The sequence below is a fragment of the Mus musculus genome, chromosome 18 (assembly GCF_000001635.26).
Source record: "Mus musculus strain C57BL/6J chromosome 18, GRCm38.p6 C57BL/6J".
NCBI classification, from domain to species: Eukaryota; Metazoa; Chordata; class Mammalia; order Rodentia; family Muridae; genus Mus; species Mus musculus.
Window position 1 is genome coordinate 24,335,505 of NC_000084.6, and position 9,371 is coordinate 24,344,875.

The 9,371-nt window shown below is 44.5% G+C and overlaps 1 long non-coding RNA gene across 1 annotated transcript; it reads left to right on the forward strand.

Moving 5' to 3' along the window:
* Positions 1-3,861: 3,861 nt before the first annotated feature.
* Positions 3,862-9,126, forward strand: Gm38410 (predicted gene, 38410). Its single transcript, NR_152129.1, has 3 exons — positions 3,862-3,975; positions 5,439-5,667; positions 6,314-9,126. It is a non-coding gene; the product is annotated as a predicted gene, 38410 (long non-coding RNA).
* The last annotated feature ends 245 nt before the right edge of the window (positions 9,127-9,371 follow it).

A 9,371-nucleotide genomic window follows, 5' to 3' on the forward strand; every position in this document is an offset into this window, starting at 1 on the left:
GGATGTTCATGAAAGTTCAGGTACACATGTGAGGGGTGTGTGCATATGTGGCACATGCTAGTTTTGTCTATAATGAGTCCCAGTAATCCCCCAGTCTCCTCCCCAGCTCTGGGATTACAAGGTTTAACACCACACCCTGGGTGTTGGGAATCAAACTCAGGTCCCTGTGTCTGAGTGGCAAGCACACTCACAGAACTGTTTCCAGAGTCTCTGGCTTCCAAATTTTTGTTTCTTTGTTGAACCTTCTCCCAATCCCCATCTTTCCACCCCTCTTCTTCCCTTCCTCTCATGGTTTTTATCTTCGAGGACTTCAGGGAGGGAGCAGAGGCGGGTGGCTGCACTGCACAGCGTGCTTTGCTGAAGTCTGATCCTGCTCTCAACTCTGCTGACTTCTCAGAAAATTGCTCCTCTATGAGGTCCTCCAGGCCCCAGGAAGAGATGCCTGATTCTCGTGTTCAGCACATCCCTTCCCTGATGAGATGGAGGAACTGCGCGGCCACAGGCTGGTCAACATGATGAAACTTCCAGTTCCTCGTTAAATAAGAACCGTGTTTTTCTGACGGCATTCTGCCTTATCATCAGGCTGGCCGCTGAGGCTGTGGCATCCTGGTGGAGTCACATGGATCCATTTGCTTTCCAAGGCAGATTTCCCATGGTTAAAAAGACTTTGTTCCTTTCTGTCTGGCTCACTAGACACATTTGCTTCCTGCAGACTGTCCAGGTAGCAAACGGACAGCTGAATGGGAACCATGCTTCTCATCTGTGGGGCTCAGCGTTTTTAATTAGCTCACTGGACAGCAACCCATCTCCTTTAAAGTATGCATTATTAATGGCCACAGGGAGGAGACATCCGTTTCATGCAATGATGAGCCTACACTGTCTGTCTCAGCAATTGGCTTCACTCAGTTGTCCTCTGTGGAGAGATAATGGCAAGAATGCAGAGGAATAATCATTAGGACTCTGTCCTGGGGAGCCCAGGCTACCCCACCACATCTCTGATAATGTGAATAAAACAGCACTTCTTGGACCCTCAGAAAGAAAGATGCCACTGAGGTTGAAAAATCTGGTTTTAGTTCTACACATACACACAAGCACACAAGCATTCACACATATACTTACACACATATACACTCACACATAGGCACACACACAAGTACTCACATACATACACACACACAGGCACTCCCACACAGTCACACAGTCACACATACACATTCACACATACACTGTCACACACAATTACAGTCACACATGCCCTCACACACTCACACATACACTCACACTCACAAACACACATACCCATATACTCAAACACTCACACATACACATATACATGTGCAAACACAGGCTTATGTACTCAAGCAATGCAGACACACGTGCATTCACACAAATGTATACTCACATGCACACACACACACACACACAGCTCACATTTATGGGATTGTGGCTGACTGGATTGGAGGAGAAAGAGACAGGTGCTACAGAGGCACCAAATCCATTCATGACACCTTAAAAACATTCTGTCTTGCTTTTGGTATTTGTTCTACTTCCATTATGCCTTGATGTGAGTGAGCCTCTGCCCCACCCTTCCCACTATAGTTGGCTGAACAGTCCCAATCCTCAGCAAGAGGAGTCACTGTGTCTTGCTTCAGTTCCTTGTACCAGCTGGTCCAGCCTGGCTTGTGTTCCACTGAGGAACATGTACAGTAAGAATAAAGACTCCAAAGTTCATGTTATGACCCTGGAAATAAAAGACAACCATTGCTCCAAGAACCAAAGGGCATCATCAAAAGCTCTGCTAATTGTTGACTTGAGCTATCCTGTGCTTATGTTTGGAAGCAACCACATGCTCCCTGCTAGTACGGTTTCATCAGATGCCCGTTAAAAGAAAAATCTGGGGTAGATAACAAGTGTACTGGATAAGAAAAGTTAGGGCACAAACATGAGGATCTCTGTTTTATATGGGTCCTTAGAAGCCATATACAACCCTGGTGTGGTTGCCCCATCCTGTGACCCCAGCACTGAGGAGAGAGGGGCAGAGACCGGAGAATTTCTGGGGCTCTTTAGCTAGACAACCTAGTTGAATAATAGCAAGTTTCAAGTTCAGTGACAGACTCTGTCTCAAAAAATGTGATGGAGGGTAAAGACATCTCCTATGTGCACTCACTGGTGAGCACACCCACATATATGCATCACACACATGCCACACATGCACTTAGCCTTATTCTACCAGGCATTTTGCCCAGCACAGGGGCACAAGGCTGTAATCCCAGAAGTGTTTAGAGGGCCGAGGCATGAGAGGCCAGCTTGCTCTGGTGAGTTCTCAGCCAGGCCCTCAGCAAGGCCCTCAGTCAGGCAGGCAGGCAGGCAGGCAGGCAGGCAGGCAGGCAGGCAGGAAGACAGACAGGCAGACAGACATCATGCTTCTGTGTGTATTGACATAGTTTTTGAGCTGCAGATAGGCCAGTATTTGATACTGGGAGTAAATGTAACCTTTGAGCAATGGGAAACAGCCATTCTCACTCACTCATTCACTCACTCACTCACTCACTCACTCATCACATAAGCACATGACTTAGGTTTTTAGGGCAAGCCTATGTGCTAGATAAGTCACACTTTGCTTCACGACTTTCACACTATTTTAAACTGCAAGGAAAGGTGAGACAGGGTGATGATATGCCACACAGTTAGGGGATGATGTTGTCTCTGTGATGACTCTGATCACGATCTGTGGAATGACTCTTGATAAACATCAACAGATACGGCACCAACGAAGAGCAACACAATTCCAGCAGTGGAGCAGAGCATAGTAAGCTGATGAATTTACTGTTATTACATATAAGAGTATGAGTGAGGGGTTATGAATAACAGCATGATAGCTCAAAGATAGCTGTGTAACAAAAAGGCCACCCCAGCATGGGTGGTATCTTAGGCAAGCTGCATCCCTATATCTCCCTGCATGGTTTACAGACTCCTCCATAGTCCAGAAAGTCTCTTCTTTCCAGCAGTCCTTGGGACCAATAGGCTTTGTGGATCTTCTAAGTTTCAGGAACTTGCTGAGACCTGTAAGTTGTTTATATCTTTGGAATAAGCAGCACTCTCCAGCCTGGGGTATTTATGTTTACAAGAGATTGCCACACGACAGGGTTTCCACCTCCAGGAGCTTTCTCTGACCATCACAAGAACTTTACTATGACACTTACGTGCTGTGAGGCTTTGCAGGTCACAACATTAAAATATTTTCCTCACCTATTCCTAGCCCTAGTTCCAAGCATCCTCTAAGTAAATTTCTCAAACATACTCAAAGCCAGGTCACACCAACATATATGCAGGCAAAGCATTCAACACATGCAAAAATACATAAATAATCTTTTAAGAAATCTTTAGAAGAGAGCAATGGATTAAATGTTGTCTCAGCAGTTACCTTTGATGTACCTCTTGGCTTGCTGCCCCACTCAGTCTATAGGGTCTCTCTCTTCAGTGGAAAGCAGACATGACAGTTGTAGGGCCAGGCTCTTGCCACTTTTGTCTGATCAAGAAGTAGAAATGTTGGCAGTGTGTAATCAGCAGCACTTAAGGCATATTGCCCAGAGAGAGGGAAGGAGGACGACATTGTGGGACCACACTCTGGGTCTGAAGCAGTGATTCAAGCCAACCGTGATTCAGATAAGTCATGGTTCAACAAGCGCTCACTATCCTGCTCTGACAGAGCTACTGAGCAGATAGCATTAGAAATTGCTACAACACAGAAGACCGTGGGAAGGTGTGATGGTTTGAATAGGCTTGGCCCAGAGAGTGGCACTCTTAGGAGGTGTGTCCTTGTTGGAGGAAGTGTGTCATTGTGGGTGTGGGCTCCCTGGCAGCAAGGATTCTGTTTGCCTTCAGAACAAGATGTAGAAGTCAGCTTCTCCTACACCATGCCTGCCTGGACACTACTGCGCTCCTGCCTTAACAATGGACTGAACCTCTGAACCTGTAAGCCAACCCCAATTAAATGTTATCCTTCTAAGAGTTGCCTTGGTCATGGTGTCTGTTCACAGCAGTAAGCCCTAACTAAGACAGAAGACGAGGTCTAGAACTCACAGTGAGACAACACTGCTATAAAAATAATACAGGGACATAAAGTGTTATATCAGTTGAGGCTATTTTGAAAGATAAGAGATGGAGTCTACTTTGTTGTAATTCTCTTTCTCCCTCCCTCCCTCCCTGTCCTGCCATTCCCTCCCTCTTCCCTCTTCCTCTCATTCTTGATTGTCTGACAGATCTGCTATCTCCTATAATGATTAGGATTAGAAAAAGTAGTTTTTAGGACTATGACATGAGAAGAAAGACAGAAGAAGGAACACTGTGCAAGCCATCACAATGACAAGAGTCACCATAGGAAACAGCACCAGTGAAGAGCCAGCTGGAAACTTGTGAAATTTTACTGTGAGAAAATATTGTACAATTTCTAAGATGTGTTGAAAGCTTGGATAGTGAGTGAGGAATCCATCAGCCTCTCGGGTGTTAAGATCTCATCGGGCTCATGCCCGACCTGAAGCCCATGATGGTTTGCTCTGACCAAGGGTTTCCCATGACCCTTCTGCCTGACATCCTTCTCTTCCTTCCTGTCTCTGCTCGTAAACTTATGAGGCCACAATGTAGAGGAAAGCAGTAATCCCCCGGGTGTTGCTGTTTGTTGTATGTTCCCTGTCAGAACACGGTGCTCATGACAGCAGGGACCAGATCTGTTTGCACTGTTGCCACAGTAAGGTCTTAAACAATAGCTGGGAGCGGCATGCATGAAGAACTTGTCCAAGGCACAAATAAATGAATGAATGAATGAAGCCAGTTAAACTCTGAGTGATGGCACAAATATTATTTTGGGGTGCTGTATACAGAAATTCAAGTTTTTCTCCTCAAGAACTCTTGGGGATAAAGGATATGCTAGCCACTCAAAGCGAGGATATTGGCCTCAAGTATCAATGTATTCTCTTCCCAGGGACCTTTCCCAGAGCAGCAGAAAAGGGCTTAAAGAAATCAGGCCTGGAGAACATAGTCTGTGGCCCATATAGTCAACTTTTGTCAAAAGTGATTCAGAAATCCTTGTAGAAAAGTGTGATTTCCTGTCTGGGTTGAAAGTGCACAAGAGGAACTAGAGACACCTCATCACACTGAAAACAAGGTTCACTCCTGTGACCAGATCCGTGACAAAAGAAAGCCCCCAGGAGCCAGCCGGGCTCCCAACACCAGAGATGAGACCATCTGAATAACGATGGCTATTTTGAAATACATCAAATACATTAAAATCTATGAGCTCATATTGATTCTTTTAAAAAGTCCAAACAAAACAAAATTTAATTGGTCACCTTGGGAGATTGCTAGGCACAAAGTTATTATTCTGGAAATTGATGAAAAGGAGTGGGAAAATGAAGTGTTTGTCCTGCCTTCCTTTATAGCCTGTGTCAAGATAACCAACCAGGAGGGACTGCCACTCTACAGAAAGCCACTCAAGCTAACAAATGAAGAAGCAAAAAGCGAAGCCACCATTTTGAGACTCTCACTGGGCTAAAGGATCTGAGTAGCAGTAATTAAGGGTTGCTAACCATTAAGTAAAAGTCGATGGAAGATACTAGAATGGGTTGATTGGCATAAACCTCCCAAGGGACAGTGTTAGCACCAATAAAAGTGAGTATCTGGGCTCTTGTCACTTGGACTGATGTATTGCAAGCACAGAGAGCCACTTGGGAAATAATTCTGCATGTGTGAACATGTACACACCCAGGAATATGCATAAATATATGCAAACATGCATATACATGCACATAGACATATACACACAGGAACACATGTACAAACACATACAGATACCCACATATATACACATATACAATTACACTTACATATGCAAATACATACATACATATACACATACACACACATTCACATGTGTATACACATGCACAAATGTGCACACATGTATATACACACGCACACATGTATATACACACACATGTATATACATGTGCTCATATACACATAAACACATACACATATGTACACACATATATGCACATACACACATAGAAACAAATACATACATTTAAACACATATAGTACAATGCACACATGTGCATATATATACATGTAAACACACATGTGCACATATAAACGTGTACCTGGACATACAGGCATACACACTTAAACACACATGCACATGTGGACATATACATGCATTTACATACACAGACATACACATTCATTCATATACATCTACATACACACAGTCATGCACCCTACATTTGAGTCTAAAAATGTCTCTCACTAACTCCAGGAATTCACGAGTTACCCAGGATGGAAGGACAGCTTGACAACTAAGGAATCCTGGGAAGCAAGAATCCAAATTTGAAGAAGTAGAAGCTTTTTGCTGAACAATCAAGTCCATTTCTTTACCTACCAAAGACGATGGGAGGTCCAAGCAATGGCTGAGGGGTTAAGAACATTCGCTGCACATTGTGAAGACCAGTTTGGACATGGTACCTATGTCAACAGCAGGGTGTGAGCCCACACATGTCTTTATTCTCAACACTGAGAACTGAGAGGAGAGAGGATCTGTGGGGCTTCCTGGTGGTCAGCCTAGACAAACTCTCTCTCTCTCTCTCTCTCTCTCTCTCTCTCTCTCTCTCTCACACACACACACACACACACACACACACACACACACACACACACACACACAAAGCTCTTGCCTCAAAGAACAAGACTCAGAGGGAAAAAGAAGCACCCAGTCCCCGGCTCCCCCACCCCCACCCCGCTCTCTGCAGGTGCACAAGCTGCTCATTCCCGCACATTTATGCACATATGCCACAGACAGCCATGCCCGGCTCACACATGTATACACACACACAGGAGAGGGGAGCCAGGTGTAGTGGTGCATAAGCTCCGTTCTCAGGAGGCTGAGGCAGAAGTTTCGGGAGTTTCAGGCCAGCCTCGGCTCTATAGTGAGTTCTAGGCAGCAGCATCTACGTGAGAGCTTGCCTCTAATAACTCAGAACAACAACAGCAAGAAGAATGGCAGAAACTGCTCCTTCAAAGGAGAAACAGAACATATTAGCTACTTATATGGCATGGCTCTGCCTGCACTTGGCTTTGAGCCATTGCAAAAACACATTTGAGAAATCAGATAAAAATGAAGACACCCCAAGTGTTAGATACTATTAAGAAGAATTTTTGTTGTTGTTGAGCATGATGGTTTGGGGGTTATACTATTCCATTACTGTGTTTAGTTGTGCATTGGATTCTCTGAATGTAAAATTGCACAATAACTGGAATTTGCTTTAAAAGACCTACCAAAAAATATAAGGGAACAATAACTGAGAAAATGTTGGAGGGTGGGGTTTTAAGGCTGGGGGACACTTGGGACAGTAAAGTGCTTTCTTGTAAGCATGAATACCAGAGTTCCATCCCTAGAGCTCACACGAATAGGGTATCATAGTGTGCTTGTACTCCAACACTGGGGAGGCAGAGACAGGTCCCTGGGGTGCATTGGTCAGTCAGACTACCTCCTGGGAGAATGCCAAGCCAGTGAGAGACCCTGCCTGAAAAATAAAAAAGGTGGCTGGCTCCTGAAGTTGTCCTCTGGCCTACACACACACACACACACACACACACACACACACACACACACATATACACACACAGAAATATGCACCTGAGCATACACACACAGCTACATGCATACTGAGCCACACCCACATAACCAGAAACACAAATATGGGCACATACACAGGTACATACACACATGGACATGCACACACAGCCATATGTACACCCACACAGCCATAAACATACATATTGGCATACACACATGATACAAGCACACATGGGCATACACATGCACACATACATACATAACACGCACGCACACACACACACACACACACACACACACACGGGTTGCACACATACATACACACACATACACATGCACATCCGTGGGGTGTACACCCGTGTGCACACACACGCTGGAGCTTGTGGAAGCTGTTATGGCCTCTGGTGGTTTTACAGCCAGGCAGCTTTCCACCCGTCTGGGAGAGAGGCTTTACTTTGGTTGCTTTCTGTTGCCAGTTGAGCACAGTCCAGTTTAATAACAAGTTGGTCATGGAGGATGTAAGTCCAAATATCTGATTGAATTCAGCAGACATAAAATTATACACACTAGGAAATGAACCCAGGGCTTTATGAACGCTAAGTGAGAGTTGTCCTGCTGCGCTCCATCCCAGCCTCTTACTACTTCTTATTTTGAGATAGGGTCCCACTGAGTTGCCTAAGCAGCCTTGAATTTACTCTGTAACTCAGTCAGGCCTTGAGCTTGTGATCCTATCTCTCTGCCTCTCATGTGGCTGGAATCTCAAGCCTCTACCACCAGGCCTGGGTAGGCAAGCATATTTTAATGAATAGAATCGGAACAAACATATCATAGAGAAGAGCAAAAGAATTTTTCAAATCACATAATTTTTGTTGACTGGAATGAATGTGAGATGCTACTCTGTCATCCCACAACCACAGGGCAGGCAAGTCCCATATTAAATGTCTGTGCACGGCCTCAACCACAACCATTCCTATCAATATTTAAGATTTCCAGTGTGGCAGATAAGCTTCTTCTTACCAGTCATCTGATTCAGTTAGAGCAGTGACTGCTGGCAGTAGAGCCAGTGCACTGGACAGCCCTGCTTCCAGACTCTCTTAGGCAGAGACCAGCCTCACAGAGATGTGTCAGGGGGGAGGGTGAAAGAGACTTCTGAGTCCTTACATAACATTCGGAATATTCAGTTTTAACATCTCACCAACCCAAAATAACACTTTCTACTTCAAAATTCATCTTCGGTTTTTGATTGATGATCTCTAGTTCCAAGTGTAGTCTATAAATTGCATCTAAATTATTTATATATTTTGATGAAGGAAACATATTTTAAAGCCATAGATTTCTTGTGCATACATTACCTTTTCCTTATATATTGGGATAGGGTCTCACTATATAGCTCTAGATGGCCTGGAATTGCTATGTAGACATGCTGGTTTTGAACTCACAGATCTCTGCCTTTCTCTAGCTCCTGAGTACTGAGATTAAAGGCATGTGTCACCGTGCCTGACTACCTTTTGATCTTTTTTTTAAAAAAATGTACTGATTGTGTGTGTGTGTGTGTGTGTGTGTGGAGGGGGGGTCAGAGGACGATTTTTGGGAGCCAGTTTCCTCCTACCATGTGTGTCCCAAGCATCAAATTCAAGTCACTGGGCTTGACTGTGGGCACCTTGTCCTGCTGAGTCATCTTTAGGTTCATGCAATCACCTCTTAATGAAAAATAAGATAAGAATCCATAGGTATCCATACA